Genomic DNA, 27,671 nt, shown 5'->3' on the forward strand with positions numbered 1-27,671 from the left:
CCTGGGACCACAGGTGCCTGCCACCATGCCCAGCTAATTCTTTTTCTGGTAGAGATCATGGCCTCACTACATTGCCCAGGCTGGTCTTGAACTCGTAGCTTCAACCGATCTTCCCTCTTGGCCTTCTTGGGTTGCAGGCATGAGCCACTGTGACCAGCACCATCTAAAAACAGATCCATCAACAATAGTTTGTGCATTTTCTAAGACTAGTGAAGTCTGTTGACATTGAGGGTTACATTCTTTCCCTTAAAATGTTAACTATAATGTCATTGGTCAAAAGGTAACCATCAACAAATAACTTTGTTGGTTTAAGCATCCTACTGGGCAGTTTTTATAAAATTAATGCTTTGCTATTGTGTATTTGTAATCATAACTGAGATGGGTTAAGAAAACTTCCAGAAAATATAAAGTTTTATTCCAAGAAGGACACTGTGCACTGGAAGACTATAGCTTTTAAAAAGCATAAATATAAGTATTCCCTTGTAACTCCTAATTACCTTAATTTGAATTTAACGCTTTCCTTGGTGTCCTCATTCCTGCTAAAGTTTCTTCGAAGCTGAAATGTATCATAATTAACAGTCTTATTCATGCATTTCATGTGTTTTCATTGTGGGAATAAGGACCTAAAATTCCTAATTAGATGAACACAGTCTTTGAAAGTGGTGAATTTGGAATGACTCTTCTATTTGAGGTGGCACTATTATTTCTAATAATAACATTAGCTATAATCACCATATTACTCAATACTAACATGTGACTCTTTTTTAACATCAAATAGCTTAACTTTTCCAATTTTCTTTCTATATGAAAACATTTGTATTTTCCTGACAACCATATTAGACCATGTATTTATAATATCACTCTTCTAGGACTGATGCCTGCATGCTATTATCATCTTGTGTCCTTGTCCCTAATAAATGTTTCCCTGTGGGAGCCACATAGCACTCAAAGCTGCCTGCAGTCTTTCCAGGAGGCAAATAATTAGCCATGGAAATAATTCCATTCCAACGGGAATTCAAATTAGCTACAATTCTCATGCATTTCTCCTTGATGTGAATGAATATCATGTAAGTTAAGCCAAACTGCTTCTATTTGGATTTAGTTCTGAGACTTCTCTTATTGTGGATAGAAAAACTCTAGCCACTGAGAATGGTCTTAATCTGGGATGAGATGTCTTCATCTAGATTCCGTGATTTTTGTCTTAAAAACCATACTACATTAACTACATACATTAAACTTTCAAAGACAGAGCACATCTGACTACCTAACTCATGGACTCATTGTGGAATTAATCTTAATTGCTAAGTAGTCAAATTAAACACATAAATAAAAATTACAAATGTATATATATTCTCAAATGTGAGTTGATGGTTGCCTGTCTTACCTCTGGCCTAATTTGATATCAAAATCTGTTAATTTTGCCCTCCTCAAGATACACACACACACACACACACTCACACACACACATATATATGTATAAATTCTACTGGCTAAATTAATCCTTTCTCTTATGAAGTCCCTACCTATGGTAACATGTATTGTAGCTGCTTTGTACTTTCCTCTGAAGGTGACAGATTGGGTATTTATTACGTTATTACTAGATTTGCAGTGCTTAGCCAAATCTTCAAGAACCCACTGTTTCATTTTTTTTTCTTCCCTTTAAATTGTTATTCTTTTTTCTAAATCCCTAATAAAAATTTCCTATCCTCTGCTACCTGTGCAACACATACTTCACTTCCTTGACTTCTGCCATTGAATTCCGACATTCCCCTGTTTTGGGTCCTATATCGCGTATGTGACTAACTTTTCCCTTGCATCACTAACTTCTCTGTTGGGAATAAACTCAGTTTATGGTGCGTTCTGATGCCCCGTGTCTTTCTGAAGCTTCTTCTCTCCCTTCGTGTTGTAGAAGAAATTATTTATCTAACCTACAAGAAAATCTAGCTTTTGGATAGGAAACATCTAAGTTCTGTGTAGTTCCACAAAGAAGACAGTTCTCATCAAGAAAGTAAGAAAAGACTTTATTTATATGCTCTCTGTTTCTTTAAATCAAAGTAGCCATATATCAAAGGCTGTTGGCTGACATAGAATCAGAGAAACACCATCTCAGCACTTTTATCTTTAACTCGTTACTGCTCACTAAATAAGAGTTGTGTAATTATAAGTCATAACAATATAGATAATCATACATATAGAGGAGTAAAATAAATTAAGTTAAACTTTATAAAAATGAGGCAATGGACCTAAAACTCAGTATGTTCTGCTAGGCTTTGTATAGCTTTCTTTTGGTTTGATTTAAATGAGTTTGTGTATCTTAGATGAACCCACAGGCCAAATAGTGCTAGGTGTCTCAATAACCACCATAGGAAGTTTATGAAACAAATTTCAAGGCAAGAGCTGTAATTACCACAAAAAAAATAAATGGCTATCAGTAAAGACTATCTCTTCAATGGAAATGTCTTACTTCCTGTCTTTCTTTTTCTCTCTCTTCCCCACCTGCCACGTAAGTGTGGGCATCATTAATGCTGTTCACAATACCTCCAGCACTGTTTAGTCTAAGCACATGCAGCACAGAGTGGCTCACCTCCATGCCCTTTGAAGTTACAGGGCCTGTGAGTCTTACTTTGGCCATGCCTGACTTCTGGACATCGCCACAAGAAGCAAATGGAATGATTTTCCATGTAACTTTTTCTCTGTTAGTGCAACTAGAAACAGAACCACTCAAAATGATAGCTTTTCCATGAGTCCAGGCCATGGAGTGATGACAATGACTCGGAGCAGCGGCCCCAACTGAACTTCAGTGGTTAAAGATAAACGTTAAAAAAAGACAATTAAATCATGACGAAAATGAGAAATTTTCAATAATATGGAACACTAAAATCTTTGTATTTTGTCAATCTCTCTCTCTTTCTAAATATATATATATTTATTATATAAGTGTGTGTGTATATTTATATAGTAAATATCACATATACCAAAATCACATATACCCAAATATATACACACAGATGTCACAGGAATATCATATATAGTATCTATACTAAGTATAGTAATGTTGTGGCTTTTTTGTTCCCATAGTTCAGTGAGCAGGAGGGAGTGGCACCCAGTGGCTTCTCTCTGGTTGTTTGGCGAGCAGGAGGGACTACTACAGCTCTTTTACTTCCTCCACCTGTAGCTTGGAGAGCAGGAGCTCTTTCACTCCCACAGTTCGGTGAGTTCTGCGTTCTTGTCTCATGACGAAGAGGAATAAGGTACATGGACACCGGAGAGTGAGTAAGGCACAGTAAAATGTTATTAAGTGACAGAAAGAAAGCTCTCTGCAACAAGAGGATGTCTGAAAGTGGGTAGCCATCTGTGAGGGTAAGTTTGGGGTTTTTATGGGCTTAGAGTAGGGGAGTGCATGCTTATTGGTCCGTGGGTGGCCTTGGAAAAAGCACCATTCAATTGGTTAAAAGGCATCATTCCAAACGAACTAATGAAGAGATAGTGGGTAAGATGGGGATAGAAGTTCTCACTCTAGTTGTGGAATCAATCTGGATCTGGCAGCTCGGTTTTCAGGCTTTAAATTGTCCTTGGCTTGAAGGTCGGGCTTCACTAGGAACCCATCCATGTCTACCTAGGAATTTGCCTGTCTCTTGTCAATATCAATAACATAATAAAAAGCTCTTTCAGATAATAGAAATATTTTTCCAAGGAAATAAGTATTATTCTCCAATGTAAATAAAGGAAGGTATTGTATCATATGAATGTATTCTCTTATAATTTAATGATTACTTATTTGTGTCTTTGTTTTAACCTATTTGACTTTTTTCAAATATTTGTGACAATAAACAATATCTGATAAGCATCCCAGCTTCAGAATATTTTCATAAAACATCATTATTTTCTACAGAGCATAAGTTTCTGTGTGTAGAATTTCTGAGTCATGCATATAAAAAATTGTCTCATATGTAAAAATAAGCCTATTTTTTAGTGTAACAATTTACCCTTTACTAACTGAATGAGTTTTTACATTTTTCTGCATTCTTACTGAAAATAAGAATTAGTTTTGTTAACTGTTTGCCAATTTTACTAATAATTTTATATTATTGAATTCATTTGCCTGTATTTAATAACTATGCCTGTATATGCATTTTTATATTTTTATTTATTATATATTTATATATTTATATATTTTGTCTACTAGATGTAGTAAAAATATAGACATGTGTTCTAGTTTGGTCAATATAGTTATGTATATCACCATTCTTCTGGGGTGAGTCAGTGAGAGGAAAATTTCTTGCTTCGAAAAATAAAATATTGAACTTCCCTGGATGTAAATATATTGAATCATATAAATCTGTATGCTGATATAATATACACAGTCAACCTCTCCCTTTAGGCTATAAAACTGAGATATAATGTAAATTGTGTTATCAATAAGATATCTTTAACTGTCTCCAGGAGATTTTCTGAAGACAAAAGTAGTTTATATTTATGATAGCTGTTAAGATAATGTCATATTTTTATTTGATCAAAACTAACATTAAATTTGTCAAAGAAAACTGAATTTGAACTCTTCATAATATATTTGTGTTAATTTTTTGTATTTAAATTTTAGTAATGCCAACTATTTTCTCCAAAGAGAAACAATAGCAACTATAAAAGTCCAGTAGTGTCATCTAATAAACTGCAAATCAAGTCATTTTCACTATACCAGTAGAGATAGGAACAAATCAGTTATTCGAATAACTGATTTCTGACAACAGTTTTTAGATTTCCAGGTTGTCATCATCTAATTCATGTTTTATCTATGAATATAATTTGAACTAGAGCATTTGAGTTTGAGAAAAATAAAATAAAAATTGAGATACATTTCAGTTATTACAGATGTGTTTGCAAAACTGTTTGGAAAAGATAAATGAAACAAAGGTTGAGGTAATTAAAAACTTGATTTGAAACATGAATAGAATTAAAAGGGTAGGAGTTGCTTATATAATATAAAATATAACCGGACCTCAGATCTGAATCTTCATCAAAGATCACAGTCCAGAAATCAAAGTTAAAGTCAAAACTATTTTCTTGAATTAATTAAATGTGATTGGGGGAGATAGAGACATAAATAAATTAGATAGATAGACAATAGATAGATAGATAGATAATCAATAAATTATAGATATATACATAGAAATATCATAGATAGATAATAGAAATAATTTTTCTTTTTCAGCCACTTCCTTTACTCAGCACGATTACTCTTTTACTTCTGTTATACCTCACCCCCCTGAAAACCACCGCTCCAGCTGTCAGCCAGCATTATCTCTTTGCCTTTTTTTTTAATCCCCCTTGCTTCTGTTCTATAACACTTGAAATAATTTGACTCTTAGGACAACACCTGCATCAGAGTTAAGGTATGAGAAGAAAGTAATTGGGCCAGTCAAAATCCTCTTTTGCAGGTGGATCACAGAGGCCATTAATAATGGCTGTTCTATTTCAGAAAATAATCCCTTAAGTGGGAGTGAAACTGAGATTGTTACTTTATACCCAAGGAAATTTCTCAGTATTGCCAATATAAAAAGGTGGAATAAATATTTTATATTCTACCTTTAGAGTCCAACGTGCTCTTTTATTGAGGACAATGGATCAGAATTGGCAATATGAGAGCAAATAACTTTTCTAGAGGAAGAACAAACTGCTAAGCAAATCAGAAACTGGAATTTTAGGAAACTTAGTTAAATCGTTGCTTTATTAGTACTTAGATTTTAAAACATCTATGAGACAATGATATATAAGAAATAAAATAGAAATATAGAAAAATAATTAACGATTGGGGAAGATACCCTCATGGGTGTACTAGTCTTAATAGAATAAGCTATGCTGAAGTAATAAGCAACTTGTAACTCTCAACAAACTAACAAAAGTGTCTTTCTCACTCACACAGAAACTACTACAGACTGAGCCAATCCTGGGCATCTGATCTCAAGGTGCTGACTCAGAGATCCAGAATGCTTCTTTCACAGCTGCATAGCCTTCCTAAAGAAAGTCTGAAGGGCATTTCTTTTTTTCATTATACATATGAAGTGCATTTATTCTGCTCACATTTCCATGGCCTGAGCTAATTACTTGGTCTCATCTAAATGGAAAAATATGATAAAATATAGTTTTCTATGTGTAAAGGATGGAGGAATATAAAACAATTTGGAGTAAGTATACAGCATAGTAGCTACCTACCAAGATGGGATTCTATTGCTTAATTATAATATGGGTTCATACAAGTATAAACATCTCAATTTTCTATAAAACATATATATAAACAATATTACATTTACATGTTAAAATATCTATAGCAACTTCTGAATGAAGGAATTCTTTGTGGCTTCTTTTATCTCTCTTGAGCTGTTTGTGCATGATATTTTAAATTTTTGAATCTTAAATAAGCATAACGTGCAAGTAATTAAAGTGTGCTTAAGTTTTATGTGTATATAAGCATATGTGTGTATATGCATAGAGAAACAGAGAGAGAAATAAAAAGAGAAAATACCCTTATTTTCTTCTATTTAATTTACTACATATGAATGCAAACAAATGTTTTGCATACCTTTATTTGTTATATTCTGGAAAATTGCCTTTTCAAATACATAGTGGTCTATAAAAAAACTGTTCTTTTTTTTTTTTAACAATCAATAGCCTACTCAATTCATTGAATTATCTAGCTAATATTTATATATGCTTTTTTTTTTTTTTTTTTTTTTTTTTTTTAGACAGAGTCTCGCTGTGCCTCCCAGGCTGGAGTGCAGTGGCACGTTCTCGGCTCAGTGCAACATCCGCCTCCCGGATTCACACCATTCTCCTGCCTCAGCCTCCCAAGTAGCTGGGACTACAGGAGCCTGCCACCACGCCCAGCTAATTTTTTGTATTTTTAGTAGAGACAGGGTTTCACTGTGTTAGCCAGGATGGTCTTGATTTCCTGATCTCGTGATCCACCTGCCTTGGCCTCCCAAAGTGCTGGGATTACAGGCGTGAGCCACCGTGCCGGGCCACATGTCTTCTTTGTGCTAGGCACTGTTCCAACACTGAGGGTTTCACAGTGGGGACAAAATTTAAGAGTACTATGGAATTTACATTTATAGCAACAGAAAGACAAAAAATAAATGAAAAAAAATCAATAAAATAGAATGCTCAAAGTGTGAATGAAAGAAGTAAAACCGGTAACAGAAGTGCAAGGGTGGTAGAGGGAGGAAATTTAATGTTAAATAGTTTGACAAGAGAAGGTCTTTCCATTAAATTGATTTCTGAGTAAAGAATTTATAAGGAAGTCTGAAACGTAGATGTCTCTAGGGAGACCATTCCAGACAGAGAAACCAACAAGAAAAAGAAATATCCTGAAGCTGAACACAGGCGAATGTTCCGGGAGTAGGAATGAAGCCAGTGAGGCCAGAGGGGAGAAAGTCTAGAATTAGAGATCAGCGAGGTCAAGCATGTGGCAATGTATTCTCTGAGATCTTTCAAGCCAGAGCAGTGAGTTTGGCGTTTCATGAAGGAAAGTCATGGGAGTGTTTGAAGCAGAAAAAGAGATAATATATAGTCTACTGAGTCACTCTGGTTGCCGTGTGGAAATATAGGTTAAAGAGGGCCAAGAACAGAAGTAAGTAGATCATTTTGAGGCAAGAATCGATATAAGAGATGATGCTCGCTCCAACTAGAATAGTAGCAACAGAGATGGTGAGAAATTGTCAGGTTATTGATCCATTTTGAAGGGAAAGTCAAAAGAATTTGCTGATAGAACAAATTTAGAATGTGAAAGTAAGAATGGAACTCCCCTTTACCTAGAAGAGAATTTGAGGAGAGGTTTGAGACATAAAATCAAGAGGCATTCTGTATATATTGTTTAGAGGCCTCATAAAATAACTAGGTGAAGGTGTTAAAAAAACAACTGTGTGTTTAGGAGTTTGCAGTTTCAGTAAGAGAGATTTTCCCTGAGACTAGAATAATATCCATTCATGCTTCTTTTGTATTTATTATATCCTAGGAACTGTTTTGTCTACTATATGTATGAGTTTTTAATTTATACAAAATTCCCATAGGTACTATTATTATCAACATTTTACCATGAGAAGGCTAAGACATAAAGAAATTAAGTATTTGCTCCAAAGACAAAGAGTTACTAACTGATACAGCAAATGTCTGTGTGTCTATTAACCCTGCTTATTGTCTCTCTTGGTAATTAATTATCATACAGCTAACATTTAAAGCCATGAAATTAGGTGAAATCCCCAGGGGAGAGTCAGGGAGAATGGAAGAGTTCCAAGGAGGGGTGAAAAATAACATCTTATGAGAAAGAAAACAAGCCAGGTTGTGCTGTCTTGGAAGCAAAGACAGTATTTCAAGAAGGATTTGATCATGTGTATAAAATTATGCTGATAGGCTAAATTAGAAAGGCTTCTGGTTGGCTTTGGGGCTTAACTGCATGGAGGATTTGAGGAACCTTGATGAAATCAGCCCAGTGAAGGGACAAGTGTGAACTTCAGAGAGACAAAAAATGATGACAAGAAATAGAGATAATTTTTGAAAAGTAATTTTGGAAGCAGAACAACGGCAAAGAAGGGTGGTTGGATAAAAAAGGATTTTTTGTTTGCATACATTTTAAGTTAGAAAAATATGGCACTGTCCCTGCATTTTGCTGACGTAGAGTATATAAGCACAAGTGTAAAGAGGTGTTGGGAGTAGAGAAAATTATCATGCTATTTGGTTTATTAATTCAGTGAATGAGAAAAACTCATCAGCTTAGGGTAAGTCAAAGTTCTGAAGCTACAGGAAGATAAATGAATAGGAGAGATAGTATATATCTACTGTCAATGAAAAGAGTCAAACTATATAAAATATTTTAAGAGATTTATTCTGAGCCAAATATGAGTGATCATGGTCCATGGAGGTCCTGAGAACATGTGCCCAAGGTGGTAGAGGTACAGCTTGGTTTTATATATTTTAAGGAGGCACGAGACATCAATCAAACACATTTAAGAAATACATTGGTTTGGTTCAGACAGGCGGGAAAACTCAAAGTGGGGGCTTCCAGCTATAGGTAAATTTAAACATTTTCTGGTTGACAGTTGAGTTTATCTGAAGGCCTGGGATCAATAGAAAGGAGATGTTCAGGTTAAGATAAAGGTTATGCGACATGAAGTTTTATTGTGCAGAGGAATATCTCACATAGCAGGCTTCAGAGAGAGAGCAGGTGATAAAATGTTTCTTATTGGACCTAAAAGGGTGCCTGGTTCTTAGTTGGTTATCTCATGGATCTGGAAAGGAAGGAAGGAAAACAATGGGGAGAGGGGATTCTCTATAGAAGTGAATTTTTCCCACAAGAGACTTTACCGGGCAATTTCAAGATATGGCAGAGAAACATGCTTTGGCGTAAAATATTTTGATTTTCCTCCTTGTGTTGCCAGAGTCAGATTGGAAAGTAAGTCATGATATACAGAGTTAAATAAAACCCATCTGATGAGAATTTATGGTTTGTAGGGCTTAACTCCCCAGACCCATTAGATGGGAATTTGGGCAAGATTAAAAAAAAAAATCAGAACTTGGTCCTCATTACTGTGAAAGTTAGGCCACATTAGGGTCAATTTCACTCATAATAGGAGAAATGCAAATTAATATTACTCAGAGATGTCATTTACACCTGCAGATGGGCCCCATCACAAAAGCATGACAATACATTACTTTTGGGGAGATCTATCTTACATTGACATTGGGAATAAATAATGGTACAACCCCAGTAGAGATAAATTTAACAATATCTAGAAAACATATATGTTCATTTAGCTCTTGACCCAGCAAGCCCACTTCTATGAAACATTGTCAGAAATGTAAGAAGGCTTGGGTCTAAGGTTATTTACTGTGGTATAATTTGTAATTACAAAAGTTTGGAAATAATTCAGGTGTCTGTGAGTGCAGGACTAGTTGAATAATTTATAGTTCATCCACATACTGAAACATTCCGTAGCTTTAAAAATGAAGAAAGAACATCTCTGCACTGACTGGAAATAATCTGCAGAATGGAATATAAAATGAAAAAGGCAAAGTGCAGAACAATAAGTACTGCATGCCACTTTTTCTATAAGAAAGAGGAAGAGAAATGTGTATATGTATTAACGTGTTCACTCATATACATATATATTTGCTAAAATAAGTTTTAGAAAAGTAAATAAAAATTAATACAAATGCTTTCTATAATGGTAGGGAAAGACAAGGATGGAAGGCAGAGATATAATTAGAACCCTCATAATAATTCTTTTTATGTAGCATTGAATTTGATAATTTATGCATATTTTATATCTTCAAAAAATAAAATTTTTATCAAAGGGAATAAAGGCAGACAGTAAAAGAAAAAGGGAATTAAAACAGAGTATGCTGCTAAAGTTTGAAATTTTTTTAAAAAATTCGGCTAAGTAGGTAAAAATATTTTAATGAAGTTTTAATTTGCATTTCTGCTATTTTGGCAAAATTGAGCATCTTCTTGTAGGCATAAGACTCTTTTTAACTATTTTTAAAAATGTGATGTGATTATTTATTCCTTTTTGCCCATGTTCTGCTATGTGTTGTTCTTGATTTTTAGGAATCCTTTTTATATCAGGGATGCTAACCTTTTCTCTGTGCTATAAAGTATGAGAATTTTTTTTCATCAGTTCATTTGATTTATAACTTTGATCATTTTTTGTTATGCAAAATAATTATATAGTGTTAAAGTGTATCAAAATTTATTTTATTGTTTTAGAATTTTGAGTGTTAGAAAGTTTTTCCTAACTTCCTGTAAATATTATAAGAATAAATAACATAATTATTCCTATAAACAATTATGTTATCCTCTAGTCTCTCTACGGTTTCTCTCTCTCTCCTACCTTTCTTCAAACATTGTGCCACAGCAAAAATTGTACTGTCTGAAATTACGCAGATAAGGAAGACTTATTCCAGGCTATTGCAACAGGGCAAGAGGTTCAACTTTACTAAAACAAATGGATGAAGAGTTTCTAAGAATTGAGGTAGAGATGGCATAGGGCAAGAGGATCACAGGCTGTTTGTATTTGCTAATTGGTCTTACCCTCCGCCACCTGCACAACCCCACCCTGCCCGCCGACACCCGTAAAAAGTAAACTGTCTTGTATATTCATGACAGGAGGTAGTTTTGCAATTTAGTGCAAGGGGATCACAGAGGTCAAGCTCCTACTCTCCCAAGACATTGGGAGGTAGAGATTCCATCTTTCTTGATGATTACATTTCAAAGAGATGGCTGCCAGGTATTTGAGGAAAAAAAAGTCCTGATTACCAAAGCTAGGTAAAGGCTTTCTAAAAGATTTTCACATCAAATGGGCAGAGAAAAAGATTATAATTACAAGTTTTCTAAAGTAAATGTTCTAAGAACTTGGTGGGCAGGGGCCTAGAGCCAGGAAGTCTGGCTGAAGTTTATTCTTGCTTAGGGAAACATTAGGGGCCTCTAAGTCACTTCCTTTCTTCCAGGCTACTTACCTTTCTTCTCTTTGTCATTTAGACAGTTGGTATATAATCCTTTCATAATTTATCTTGATATACAGATAGATGGTGTTTGACTGCTGCAACTGGTGCTCATCTGGGATCTAGAGGCAGATATCTGAGGATCTGTATTAATGGAAACTTTTTCACAATCTCCATGAAATAAACAGCTGCTTGCACACATGATTTCTTTCCTACTACAGTACTGATTTTTCACAAATAAAAAGAAATAATACTTTATAAGAACAACAGCAATAAAAAAGAAACAATCTCCCTTATTTTTATTTGAATGAATATGTTTTGTGAAAAGCTGTTTTGTATTCAGGTGGCTATGTAATCCTGTAATTTCTCTAGGAGCTTTCAGAATAATTTCATACCTTCTTTCATTATAGGTTTCCAAACGCCTAACAGGGATGAGTGAGCTTGTGAGTTTCTTTAATATTTATTTGAAAATTTAGTGATATAGAGTTACAATTGATCAATATTACCTTCTCTGAGGAGTAATTTAGAGACTAAATGCTATACATTAATTGTGGATTTGTTAGAATAAAATCCTCTGGATAACACAGAGAAGCAACAGATGTATTATATAAGGCTATCCCAAAAGTAAAAACTTTTAAAGAATACAACAGTTGAATGAACATAGTTTTCAAGCTTTTAATTTGCTTTTCTCTCCTTGAAAGCATTCCTGGCCTTGCTATATCAAAACATCATCACCCCATCTACCACTGTATGTTTTATCAAAAGGTCAGCACAAAATGCATAAATAATTTAAATGCAGAATTTATTTTTAAATTGCTTAGAAATACAATTGCTGAGAAGTTATGATACAATGCTTTATAGCTACCCAACTATTTTTTAATGCTTTAAGCATCACTCAAAAAATGAGAAATACAATAACTTTTATGTTTCATATTGAGTTGACTTTACCTGAATAAAAGGGGCAAGCCCTTATCCTTCAGCAAGCTGATTTGAAGAGAGGACTCAGAAAACAATACTCAGAGATAGAATGATGTGGCTCCCTGAATGTTTGCTGCCTTTAAACTCTAATCAATTTATAGAAATTAAATCACTGCCATGCCTTTCTCTAGACTAATATTAATAGTCAGACAAAATGGAAATAACAAGAGGCATTATACAAAATTATATAACTATTGTATTTGTTTGCTTTATTTTATCTACAAATAAAAACAAGCTAGTATTCATATAATGTGAAAAGCTGTTGTTTTTATGTGTGTTTTAATGCTTTATAAGAGCAACAAAGAAAAACATTTCAGGGCTGTAAAAAACACCTTTTTTAGTGTTTAGAAATTATATATATTTTGGCCAGGTGCGGTGGCTCACACCGGTAATCCCAGCACTTTGGGAGGTCAAGGCGGGCAGATAACCTGAGGTCAGAAGTTCCAGAACAGCCTGGCCAACATGGTGAAACCCCGTCTCAATTAAAAATACAAAAATTAGCTGGGCATGACGGCGGATGCCAGGAATCCCAGCTACTTGGGAGGTGGAGGCAGGAGAATCACTTGAACCTAGGGGGTGGAGGTTGCAGTGAGCCAAGATCATGGCATTGCACCCCAGCCTGGGCGACAAAGCAAGACTACGTCTCAAAAAAAAAAAAAAAAAAAAAAGAAGAAGAAGAAGAAAAAGAAGTTACATATATTTTAAAGATACATAAGCCCACATAAGGGAGCACCTATAGGCCAATGATGAATAATTTGAGCATCAAAAATAATGATAAATACTATTGAGCAAACACTGACTATATAAAAAGTTATGATATTAACTCAAAAAAGTAGAAAAAAAGACCAAAAACAAACTTATAAACTATCAAAACAAAGCATTAGGGTTTTTTTGCCTTTCCAAATAGTCTTCGTTGACGAGGGGAAAATCTTTACTGAAGAATTATAACTAATAAATGTAGGATAAATAATAGAACTAGAAAGCCATGGTTATCAACGGTAATGAAGTGATTGAATCAGGCAAAGAATAAGGACTATAAAAGTATGACATGAAAGGTTTAAAGAAAATCTTGCAGTGGAGCTATTTGCAGTCCTAACCACTAAAAATAGATTTTGTTCCTCTGGATGTGGTGCTAAACATGAAGCACCCAGAACAACCTATGAAGGAAGTTTGCCAAAACTTCTCTGCATCTCATCACATTTTAAAGATAACTTATTATTTATATAAAATGAAATGACCCCTTGACGAATCAAAGTAAAAAGTATGATGTGGGATATTTTAAAAGAAAACATAAATTTATTTGCAATAAATTTATGATAGAAAACGAATATGTATACCTTGTTAGAATCTAAATTTGAGCAAATTACTTGTAAAAATGTATTTTAAAGACTATCAATAATATTTAATTGTTGGCTATTTCTTCTAAGATACCATTTCCAATGTGGGACTCTGGTTCCTGTGACCAGAGGCTCTGTTACAGACCTTATTCCCAAAGAATTGTGTTTGTCTGTTTCAACCTGTTTAGAAGCTACCTGAAGGACTGACACAAGTCATTTGTCTTTGGTTTTTCTAACTTGAAACTCACACTGGACCAAAAAGCAGGGGACGTTTCCCAAAAACATTGCAAGGCCAATGAACAAACTGAAGCCACCTGGGGCGACATTACAGTTGAAGCATACAATAGAACATCAAAAGCCTTGGAGGAAAAATTTGTGGGGAGGATTTCTTTGCAAAATTAGGCCATTCAAAAATGCCTGTTTATATGGGGAATAGAGAAAGCCACGTGCACACCCAGAGCATAATGTATGCACACAAAAATCCTGAGAAGACTCTAAGCTTTCAACTTTGGGTGATCTCTAGTCTCAGTGACAGCAGAGTTGTAAACTGCCTTACTAAGTGTTGAAGGCCCCAGCATATACTATAAGCAAAGACTGAGATTATATTTGTTGTTTTGTTTTTGCTTTCTTTTCCTCTTCTCTGTCTCTCTCTGTCTCTTTCTCTCTCTCTCTTATTTTAATTTTTCCTCTTGTGTTGCTCAGAGAGAAATCTGTTAAAAACACTAGTTGAACACACACTAAAGAAACAGAGACATCAGAGACCACACATGACAGAAAATACAGACTATATGACAAAAAAGACTTTATAAAAGTTACTAAACAAGTAACCATCTATTCCTTATGAAAATAAACAACAACAAACCCTAAAGAAGGGAAAGAATCTGACTTCTGAAGCTACCACATTATAGTATTCAAAATGCCCAATAAAAACAAACAACAAAATCAAAGGCATACAAAGAAAGAAGAAAGTGTTGCCACTTTGCAAAAGAAATGAACAGAAACTATCGTTGAGAAAGTATAGACGTTGGACTTACTAGACTAACACTTTAAATCACCTGCCTTAAATATTCTCAAAGAGCTAAAAGAAGCCACAGATAAAGAGCTAAAGAAAACCCAGGGAACAATGTATTAACAAATAGAGAATATTAATAAAGAGACCAAACTTTAATAGAAATCGAACAGAAATTCTACAGATAAATATTTTAATAACTAAAATGTAAAAACATGCTACAGGGTTTCGGTAGTAGAATTGAGTAGTCAGAAAGAAGTATCAGAGAAGTTGAAGACAGGAAAAATTTAAATTAATGAGTCTGAGCAGAAGAAAGAAAAAGGAATGAACAAAGTAAACAGACTAGGTGACCTGTGGGGCACTATCAAGCATGCCAATATATGCATAATGAGAATCTCAGAGGAAAAAATGGAGAGAAGTGGGAAGAAATAATATTTGAAGAAGTAATGACTGAAAATGTCTCAGATATTTTAAAAGACATGAATTTACACATCAAGAAGCTCAGTGAGGTACATGAAGAATAAACATAAAGATATTAACATGGTGACACATTATAAACAGATTGTGAAAAGCCAAGGACAAAGATGGAACCTTGAGGAACCAAGAGAGAAGAAACTCACCACGTGAAAGTCATCATCAGTAAGATTAAGGCTGATTTCTCAACAGAAGTTATGGAGGCCGGAAAAGAGTGAGAAGACATTTTTAGAGTGCCAAAAGAATGAAAAAAACTCACCCCAAAATTCTATATTCACCAAAAGTATTGTATATCTGACAAAATAATCCTCCAACATAAAGAAAAAAGGCCTTTCTAAATAAACAAAAGCTAATAAACTTCATTTGCTAACAGAATTGCCCTGTAAGAAATACTAAAAGGTGTCCTTCAGCTAAATATAAATGTCAGTATTATTACACTTCTAGTTTGCAACTCGTCTTTCTATTTCCTACATATTTTGAAAGACAAATAAATACAACAGTATTTATAAATTTATATTAATGGGTACAGATTATATAAAGATACTATTTGTGACAACAAAATTGTGGGATAGATTTGTGTAAGAGCACAGTTTTTGAATGCTATTGAAGCTAAGTTGGTATCTATTTAAAGTAGATTGTTAAGAATTTAGAATTTTAATAGTAATCCCTAAGAAAATATCTAAAAATTGTTTGCAAAAGGAAATAAGAAGAAAATCAAAATGGTATGGTAAAATCTATTAAACATAAAAGGAGGCAGTGATGTAGGAAATGACAAAGAAGGGATGACAGAAAAAAAAAATAACAAAATGGCAGAAGCCCCTTGTTATCAGTAATTACTTTAAATATAAGTGGATTAAACTCTCCAATCATAATACAGAGAGAGGCAGAGTTGATATAAATAAGTCTTTTAAATTTAGATCCAAAATCACAAATAATTTGAAAGTGAAAAAATGGAAGGAAAAAAAGATACTCCTTGCAAATAGTAATCAAAGGCAAACAGAGTTGGTTATATTAATACGATACAAAATAGACTTTAAGTCAAAAGACATTTCAAGAAATAAGAAGAGTATATATTGACAAAAAATGAATCCATCAAGAAGATGTGACAATTATAAATGTATATGCACCAAACAACAGAACTCCTGAAACATATGGGGCAAACATTGACAGAATTGGAGGGAACAATAAGCATTTCTACTAAGAAAACGGGGAATTTAATACACTGCTTTTAATAATGGGTAGATAGAAGATGAATAATAGAGAATGTGAGAAATTCTGTAAACTAGTGAGACCCAACAGCCATATACAGAACACTCTCCCAGTACAGCAGAGAGTACATTCTTCTATAGTGCACATTATACAGTCTCCAGAATATTTCAGGCCATAAAATAAATTTCAAGGAATTTGAAAATATTTAAATCATATAAAGCATAAAAACAAAAACACAACATATAGAAACATGGAATGCAGTGAAAGCAGTTCTGAAGGGAAATTTAAAGCACTAAGTATTAAATTTAAAACTAAGAAGATATATCTCAAATCAATAACTCAACTTTACACCATGGTTACTAGAAAAATAAGAGAAAACTAAACCCAAAACTAGCAGAATGATGGAATATTAATAATTAGAGCTGAAACAAATAAAATAGGGAATAGAAAGAGAATGAAACACAAAATTGGCTCTTGGAAAAGGTCAAAAAACTGGCAAAACTTTAGCTTTAAATACAAAGTAAAAAGAGAGAATACACAAATAACTAAAACCAGAAATGAAAGTGAGGCCATCCCTATTTATCCTTATAGAAATATAAAGGATTATAAAAACAATTATGAACAAATGTACACCAAACTTGGTGACCAAAGAGCAATAGACAAATGTTTAGAAACACACAATCTACAAAAACTGGATTATGAAAAAACAAAATCTGAAGACCTGTAAGAAGAAATTAGATTTAACCAGCAATAGTAATAGTAATAATAATAACTTTCAGCAATGAAAAGTCCAAGATCAGATGGTTTCACTCATGATTTCTACAAAATATCTAAAGATGTAACACCAATCTTCTTCAATCTCTTTTTAAAAATTAAAGAGGAATCACATGTACTAGCATATTCTATGATGCCAGTATGACTTACACCAAACGCAGACAAAGATATGTCAAGAAAAAAAGACAACCAACCAATAGCTCTTGTGAATTTCATGCCAACATCCTTAACAGAATACTGGCAAATGGAATTTAATAGCATATTTTAAGTATTATACACCATGAAACAAGTGGGACTTATCCCAGTAATACAAGGGTTGTTCAAATAGAGAAAATCAATCTAAGTAATACACACATTAATAGAACTAATGAACATTTTTAAAAGAAAAAAAATTTGATAGATTCCAACACTTTTTATGATAGAAAAAAAAACTCAATAATCTAGCAATAGGAAGGAATTTTCTTAACAAGATACAGGACATTTATGAAAAACTCACAGCTTACATTATGCACAAAGGTGAAATGTGGAAAGCTTTGCCCCTAAGATCAGGAATAAGATAAGAATAACCTTTTTCACCATCAATATTCAACATTGTATTAGAAGTTTGCTATATATATATATATATATATATGAAATTAGGCAAGAAAAAGAAAAAAAATGGCATCCCAGTTAGAAACAATTTAAGCTGTTTCTACTAGAGATGACATAATTTTATACACAGAAAATCCCAAGAAAAAAACAAAATACTACTAGAGCTAATAAATGAGGTCAGTTACAGAATAGTTTCAATAGGCAAAATTGTGTTTTGCCACCAATCAATCAGCAATCTGAAAATAAAATTAAGAAAACAATTTCATTTATAATAGCTTGCAAAAGAATCAAATACCTAGGAATAAATTTAACCAAAGAGACGAAAGACTTGTATACTGAAAACTCTGCTTAAAGAAATTAAAGACAAAAATAAGCAGCAATGTTCATAGATTAGAAGACTTTATAAAGTGAGAATACTGCTAACATTGAGCTACAGATTCAATGTAATCCCTATTAGAAATCAAACAGCGTTTTTTACAGAAATAGAAAATCTGTGCCTCAAAGTCATGGAATACCAAGGGACCCTGAATAACAAAAGCATTAAAAAAGAAAAGAAAGACCATTCATATTTCCTTGATTTCAAAACTTCAATAAAACTACAGTAATCAAAACAGTGTGGTACTAGTATAAAAACAGACATATAGATTAAGGGAATAAAATTGAGAGTCAAGAAATAAGCTCATGTATCTTTAGTCAATTTATTTTTGACAAGCATGACAAGACTGTTCAATGAAGAGAAATAGTCTCATCAAAAAGTAGTGCTGGGGCAAGTTGGTATCCACATCCAAAAAAGAAAAAGAAGGTTGGACCTCTACATCACGTTATGTGTTAAAATAAGTTAAAAGGGATCAATTACTTAAATATAAGAGCTAAAACCTTTAAAAAATTAGAAGAAGACAGAAGACATTGTGGAGGCAATAAATCTTCATGACCTCGTGTTTGGCAATGACTTCTTAGATATAACACCAAAGCACAAGCCACAACTAAAAAGAAGATAAGTAAGACTTTATCAAAATTAAAAATGTTTGACTATCACAGGGCATTTTGAAAAAGTTGAAACTGCAACCTACAGAATAGGAGAAAATACTTGCAAATCATATACCTAATAAAGGTTTAATATTAAGAGTATATAAATAACTCTTACAACTCAATGATTTGAAGACAAACAATTTTAAAATGAGCAAAACTTACATAAATATTTATTCAAAGAAGATACACAAACAACCAACAATCACATGAAAACATGGTCAACACTCAGGCTACATATAGATGATCCTCTAAAACAGTGTGCTGAGGCAGAAGGTAGACACAAAAATCATACATTGTATGATTTCATTTGTAAGAGATAAATAGAATAGGTAAATCCATAGAGACAACATATTGGTTAACAGAAGGGGCAACAGGGAGCAACTGTTTAATGGATATAAGATTTCCCTTTGAGGTGATGAAAATATTTTGGAACTGGACAGAGGTGAAGACTGTACAACATTTTGAATGTACTACATGCCACTGGATGGTTCAATTCAAAATGGCTAATTTCATGTTCATGAATACCAACTAAAAAAATGGTGTCATTATTTGGAGTGACAGAGTGATTGGGCCACTAGGCCTATTGTACACTACTGGATTTTTATAAAACTGAATGTATATAGCTGCACACTCCAGAATGGCATAATATTTAACAGTATGCTAATTCTCTGTATCCCTACATAGCTATTCTCTCTTGACAAAAGAAATCAGGGAGTTGAACAACAAGGCTAAGAAACAAACAAAATCCAAGACGTTGTTCAGATATAAGGTTAGTTTTCTCACAATTTATTATATATTTCATTTTTATAGAAATACTGATGCAAGGAAAGAAAAAACATATTAAGCCAAAGTAGTTTTAGAGGTGTATGTGTGTAAACTTCATGTAGTGTCCATTTGATAGTGACTAACATGATATTACATAGTTTTTTTGCCTCTTCACCCATCATTTTATCTGAAATTTCCATTTTAGTCATTACATTGTGTTAATGTTTTAGTTGGCCAATGTATACCCCCTCTTTATCATCCAAGGTTGGAATCAGCTGAGCAATACATACTAAGGTTGATTGGAGGAGGAGGAGTACTGCCTACCCCACTAAACGTCCACAGCCTAATCTCTAATAACCTGTAAATATATTATTTTATACAGTAACAGGATGTTACAGATATGCTTAAGTTAATGATCTTGAAACAGGGAGGCTACATGTGGATTATCCACATAGAACCAATGTAATCACATGGGTCTTTGAAAGTGGAAAATATTTCTAGACTGTAGGCAGAGAAAAAAAGTGTGACAATAGAAGCAGGATAAGAGAGATAGCCATGCAACCCACTGTTGCTGGCTTTGAAAATAGAGGAAAGTAGCCACCAGACAAGGTACATAGACAGCCCCCAGAAGCTGGAAAATACAAATAAACAGATTCTCCCTTAGAGCCTTCAGAAGGAATGCAACACTTGCAACACATTTTAGAAATCTGATTTCTGGAACTAGAAAATTACAAATGTTTGTGATTTTAAGACACTAACTCTGTGGTATATTATTATAGCAGCAATAAGCAACTTATACAGTGGGTACATAATCATGAGAAATATGGCAAAGATCTGCTGGATACTTTATCCCTGAACTAGTATATTCAATAAGTTCCCTTTTACTACCTGGCAGAGAATAGATTGAGATACTCTTGCAACACATACTGACAAGCAGACAGGTGTTTCAAGAAAAAGAAAATTTCAATACCAAAATTGTCCAGTTCATTTTTCTAAAGTTAATATGAACAGGTAAAATTTAGAAGTATAACTAAAAATGATACTTCAGAATTAACACTGTACACTTTATATTATGTCCTGTGTCCAGTAGTAGATAAAGTTAAACTATTCTCCATTAGTATTCTACAAGATTAAAGTTCAGTAATGAATTCCATGTTGCCAAGCATGATTTCATATTTCTGATTTCTCGGTTTCAAATACTGTTTGACTTCCTAGAAACATTAACACAGTTGATATTTCTTTTTTGAAACAAGCTCCTTGTTTTCCCTGAAGCACTCACTCTTCATTTTCATCTTACCTCTCCAGCAACAACTTCTTTATCTCTGTAGGCTCATTCAACTCTCCAAACTCAGAGCCTACCTTTTTCTTCTTTCTTCTTGAAATCTTATCCATTTGCATGACTTTATACCTCCTCTGCATACAGATGACTCTAAAATAAAAGTAAAAAAACTATAGGCCATATATTTGACATCTATATTTGTTTATTTACTTTTCAATAGACATTGTCCCTTGCATGTCCCACAGATAAAACGCACACACATGCACAAGCATGTGCACACACACACGTCAATCCATTCCTCTTGAGCATTTCCAAATGAACCAGAATTCAAAAACCATGCTAGATTCTACTCTATCACCAACCTCCCCCTTCCCCAGTGGCTAATCTTTCAATGAATTCTTTTATGTCAAAATTTTCTATTTCCAAAATTTATCTTAGTTCCATGTACTTCTCTCTATTTCCATACCTTCTTAACAGTCCCAGGCACTTCATCTTTTACTTAGACAACTGAGTGCTCCAAATTATCTCTATAATTTCTTACTTTTTATTAATAACATTCTTCGCATTTCAATAAAGACATCATTTAAAAGTATTTATGAGGAAAGTTTAATCCACATCCAGATTCTACTCCTCCTTTTCCCTTTAAAAAACATTTTAATAGCTTTCCTTTAAATGTAAAATAGCATGTAAACCCCTTTATAAATTACAGCCTGCAAAGCTCTGTAGAAATCTGGACCCTGCTTACCTTCCCATCCCATTTCAACTCCTACCTCCCTGTATTCCAGATAGACAAGCCACTTTTCAATTCCTGAAAGTGAACAAGGTTTTTCCATTATTAAACCTTAACAATGTTCAAATCCTTTGCTCGGAAGGCTCTTTTTTGCTTTTTATTTTTATTTTTCAAGTATGAGCCTAAATATTACCTTCTTACTGGTGTATTTCTTAATATTCTTCATAATAAAACACTGAATTATCTCTATAATGAATATGCTTTATAATTTTTCAAATATTTAACATTTTTGTTTTACTTATTTATCACAAGGCTCCTCTTCCCCACGTCACCCCATCCCCCATGCTATGAACAGACTGACCCTTTGTCCTTCATTTATCATTTTATGCAACACAAGACATTCTTAAGTACACTTACAATAAATGTTTTCAGCAAAGGAATGAGTGAGAGAATTATTTTATTGATTAGTTAGCAGGAGGAAGGATCCAGGAGAGAAACCTATATAGTCCTAATGGAGATAATGGCAAAAAAAAGTTTGAACTCCGGAAAAAGCTAGGCTATGTGAGATACCATGCTAGAGATCATGGGTGGGGTAGAGAGGATTTTATGGGAACCCCAAAACAAGAGTTCAAAGTTAGTGACTGACTTTGAAATCCTGAAAAATCCATGTAAAAACATTAACAAACTGCCTTAGATTGAATGATTGCATTTCTCATATAGAATAAATTCAATTTTTTTCTCAAACTTCATACATCTAAGAAAAATGCTAATAGTAATCTATTCCAATCTAATGCTAACCTAAAACTAATACTATATTTTTCTATCAACTCATTCTTCCTTTCTTTATTTTTTCCCCTCTTCCAGTTGTTCAGAACAAAAACTTTAGGGTCATCTCTTACTCTTCTCTTGCTCTGACCTATCAGAGAATCTTGTTTGCTCTGCAAAACACAGTTAATGACAATGTAACAGTCACCACAAAACTTTATTAGGATATAGTAAGAGAGTAATGGACTCCTCTTTCTTATAGTGACTATTCTGAAAGAGGAGTCTGGCTGAACTGTTTTATTTTCTTTTGAGGAATATAAGAGCCTGAAACTGTGCAAGGACCTGACAGTCATCTTATAGGAGGGAAGATGAAGCATCCCAGGTGTCCTCCTTGCCCCAGCTTCACATATACCATCAACCAAATTTGTTTCAACCAATTAGGAGATTCCTGGATTTGCTGCCAGTGTCCTGGAATTGCAGCCAACCAGACACAGGATAGTCTCATTAACATTTACTGGAGCAGGTAGTAACCTCCACTAGATTTGAACGTGTAAGGATTTGGATTCCATAGTTCATCTCCCAGAACTTGCAGCAGGTTAGACCATCAGGCTCATCACAATAGTTTCATTCATCACACACACAAAAAAAAGGTCCCAGTTTTTCAATGAATGCATTAATCACTCTTAGATCTCATTCTTTGCTTTTTTTTTTTTTTTTTTTTTTTTGCCACAATCCACCCTCCACTGTGACACTAACTATGCAATACTGGTTCTCGAATATCCTTGCTTCCCTCCTCGTCACACTCATATAATTTAAAATTAGGACCTAAAGTGGTATTGTTAAAACATAAGTTTGATCATGTGAATCCTTTTCTCTAAACCCTCTGTTATTCCCCTACCACACTCAGTGTCAAAGCAAAAGTACTTACAATGGACTACAAGGTCCTGAAAAATATGGTCCTGTTATCTCTCTGAACTCATCTCTTTGTAATTTCTCCCCGGCTCACTGTTTCTAGCCGCGCTGCTGTGTTCTGCGTTGGCATTTGCACTTTGTTTTCCCTCTGCAGGAAACGCTTTTCCCCAAATATACGTAGGGCTCACTTCCTTAGACCTTTAAGTCTTTGTCCTAATTTTCTTATAATTTCAATTGTCCAGACATTGGACAATTTATCATCAGAAATAGTAATAAAACCATCATGCATTGCTGATGGGAGTGTAAAATAGAATAGTTTCTTAGAAAGTGAAACATATAATTACCATATTAACCCACCTGTTGCATTCAAGGTATTTACCCAAGAGAAATAAAAATGAATGTCCACAAAAAGACTTCCACTGAATGTTCAAGGCAATATATTCACAAATGTTAAAAACTGAAACAGCCTAAACATAAACTGGTGTATAAATAAGCACAATATAGTATATTCATGCAATGAAATATTCACCACTTAAGTGGAACAAACTAGGAATACATTCAAAGGCATGGATAAACCTTGAAAACATTATGCTAACTGAAAGAAGCCAGAAATAAGAGTGTAAATATTGTATAATATCATTTACATGAAACAGAAAAAAAGCCTATGGAGAAAAAAGGCAGATAGGTGGTTGCTTGTGACTGGAAGTTGTAGTGAGATTGACTCTAAGTGGCCACAAAATAATGTTTTGGTATGATGGAAATATTTTAAAAGTGGATTTTGATGATGATTATCCAACTCTATAAGTTTACAAAAATCTTCAAACTTAAAATGGCTTAATCGTATGGTATGAGGTTGTATGGTATGAATTGCATGGTATGAAATAATGCTATTTAAAAATAAATAAAGAGAAATCGTGATAATAAGTTATAATATTTGTATAAAAAGAATTCATAATGATACTGAAAAGAAGGAAAAAAGGCTACTCTTTATAGAAGAACATCACGATATACAATAAATTATAGAATTAGAAAATATTTTGTAACTTTTATGTAATGATCAATTCAGGGAAGGATAACCAATGTGTGTTAAAATACATTAAGTCAAAGGGTGATAGAAAACCGGGAACACACATGATTTAAATACCCACAAACACTTACTAGTTAAAATGTGGAGTGGTAGCTTTAAAGGGTTAATTATGGTAGATCTTATCTTAAACAAAAGAAATGAATGGGGAAAAATGAGCCCAGTAAAAATTGCCTTCTGATGTAATGTATTGAAAAGTTTACAATATTACTTATATACTATCTTAACCAAAATGTTTAATAAATAATGATGAAATAATTAGACAAATCCGGATTACTGGGGTATTATATAAGACTCCTATTAACAGATAGACCTCAAAATGTTATTGTCATGAAAAAATACAATTTTAAAAGGAGCTACAATTTTAAAAGGAGTATTGCTGCTCTAGATCAAAATGGGACAAAGAGATATATCTTTAATCTTAATGCAATGTGGGATCCTTGATATAATAGAATTTAAATGACGACAAATTCTTTGTACCTCCTTCCAACAAGAGGCAGAACAAATTCCCTTTTCTTTGAACCTAGGTTGGATTTCTGAATTGCTTTGAATCATAAACTGAAGCAGAAGTGAAGCATAGCCATTCTCAGCCAAGACTTTAAGAGTCTAGGAATCTCTGTCTTTGCTCTTGGATCCCATCTGCCATCATATAAGAAAGTTCGGGCTAGACTTCTGAATAACTAGTAACCACATGGATATTCCAGCCTCGGTCCGTCTCTGAGTTGACTGTAGCTATGTGAGTGACCCCAGACTACATCATGTGTAGCAAATGGACCAACCAGCTGAGGCTTGCCCAAACTCCGGACCAACAGAGTCATAAGAAATAATAAACCACTGGTGTTTCAAGCAACTGTATTGCTTTGTTTTAATGTAGCAAGTGATAATGACCATCTCATGATATCCTACACCAAGCAACAAACAAAACACAGCTGTCAATAATAATGTTGTGATACTAGGTTACATTGAATATTGGCTGGATATAATAAAATGTTATTTAAAATTTAAGGAGCATAATTATTGATATGTAGGAGTATATTCTTGTATTTGGGGGTAGGGACTTGAAGATTTAGAACTAAAGAGTATTACTCTCTGTTACTTATTCTCTAATACTTCATCTAGGAAACAAAAGCATATATATATATATATATGCTTTGAATATATATATGCTTTGAATATATATATATGCTTTGAATATATATATATATATATGCTTTGAATATATATATATAGTCCTGCCAACACACAAGGCATACTTATTCATATATATATATATTCAGAGAAAATGATAAGCAAATGTGACAAAATGTTAAAAATTATTAATTTTAGGTGAAGATTGTGAGAATATTCATTGTACTATTCTTTCAACTACTCTAAAGTTTAAACAAAATTAAAATAAAAAATGAGAAAATATGAATGAACAAATGAATATATTCCAGCATTAGAAAACTGTAATCTCTTTATCAGTGACATTTTATCTTACATCACTTTTTAAATTTAATCCACAGTTCTCACCAACCACTCCATATTCCCCTTTCCTGATTTTTTAAAAATAAAACTTATTGTCTGACAAACTATATATTTTTATATATTATTATAAATGCATTTAGTTACCATACATTTATATATTGTCTGTATTCCTCATTCCTGCCAGATTATAAACTTTATGAGAGCCGAGATATAAGAACAAAGATTTTTTGTTTACTCTTATTCAATCCCAAGAGCTTAGCAGCTGGTATATAAGATGCACTCAGTGTTTATTGAATTCATGCAACTTGACCTTAAAAACTAGTCTATTTTATAGTAATAGTGCCACTATATTATTAGAATAATAATTTATTCTAATATATTATAGGGTTATACAACAAATAATATTTATTTCAGAACATCTATCTTAAGAATCATCTAAAGTACTTTACATATATAATTTATTAATATTAAAATCACTCAGAGATAAGCTTCATTCCCATTTTCAAAGGAAGAAATTTAGACTTGGAAATTTTAAGTGGCTCGAAGTCATACATATAAGAGAAAGATTTTTAAGCACTAGTCTTCTTTCTTCCAAACAGGCAGTGTTCTCAGTTCTTATTTAGAGCATGTTTTGTCTGGATGAAAATTCTCATCTTTTCTGAAATACACAGCTTTGGGTGAGATTCATTAAGATAGGTGATGGGAGGAATCAGGCTGATTATATAGAATCTAATTTCTAAAATACAATAGCATGTGAGGATTGGTAATACATTATTAGTCTTTACACGTTTCTGCGTTTTAATTCAATTTTATTAAAATATGATGAGTCAATAAAAGAATCAGAGTTTTAGAGCAAAAGAGTATGACTTTAATCAAGCAACATTATATATAGCCCATCTGATGTCCACCGAAGTTAGATATGATGTGTTACATATTCAGTAGAGTCATTGAAATTCACATGAACAAAACAATTACAAATAAAGAATCCAAGATGACAAGTTAAGAAGCAAATAACAGAATTAATTGGGAGGAAGTCTGGTATTCGAAATACTTTTTCAGCAAGAGAGATTAGTTCTTGAAAAAAAGCAAGCAATATATTTGAAAAAATAAAAAGGTCTTAATTATTGGAATCTAGACAATCATCTGAACCAAATAATCTGAAGAATTGGCTGAGAGCAACTTAGCTAATTGAAAAATTAACCTTTAATTTTAATCAGCAAATGTTAATTTGTTATTCAAACTCATTAAATTTCTGTTGCAATTCTAAAACAACCTACCAATTTGTAGATATAATAAATATATATTCAGATGATGTTTTACCTCATGCCAACACACAAGGCATACTTATTATATATATAATATTTTACCTATGATTGAAGATAATACCAGTACTTTGACAGTGACAGACATTATCCATTTATCAGTCTTACAGTAACAAATGATAAACATTCTAACCAGAGTCAAGATGAAATTATACAGCTACTTAAATAGTTCATCAAAATTACCTTGCCAGATGCCATGTATTTGATGGTCAAATAAATGATGTACTAGAATATACAGCTGTTCTATACATGATTGTGAAGAGAAATTCAGAGTTAGTGTGCTGTGGAAGGAGTAAAAATTATTGTAGTAGTAGACATATGACTAAATGGAAGATGGAAAATTAACATACAAAAATCAGTTGTGCACTAACAACAAACTACCTAAAAAAGAAATTAAGGGCGGGGCGTAGTGGCTCACACCTGTAGTCCCAGCTACTCGGGAGGCTGAGGCAGGAG

At 33.3% G+C, this 27,671-nt stretch overlaps 1 long non-coding RNA gene across 2 annotated transcripts; it reads right to left on the bottom strand.

Moving 5' to 3' along the window:
• Positions 1–27,671, bottom strand: LOC129526130 (uncharacterized). Of its 2 annotated transcripts, XR_008670735.1 has the most exons (6): positions 27,399–27,671; positions 21,681–21,743; positions 20,954–21,085; positions 11,506–11,612; positions 498–556; positions 1–163 (listed from the first exon to the last, which is right to left on the bottom strand). It is a non-coding gene; the product is annotated as an uncharacterized lncRNA (long non-coding RNA). The 2 variants fall into 2 exon arrangements; XR_008670736.1 differs by lacking the exon at positions 11,506–11,612.

Source organism: Gorilla gorilla, chromosome 14 (genome assembly GCF_029281585.2).
Source record: "Gorilla gorilla gorilla isolate KB3781 chromosome 14, NHGRI_mGorGor1-v2.1_pri, whole genome shotgun sequence".
Classification (NCBI taxonomy): domain Eukaryota; kingdom Metazoa; phylum Chordata; class Mammalia; order Primates; family Hominidae; genus Gorilla; species Gorilla gorilla.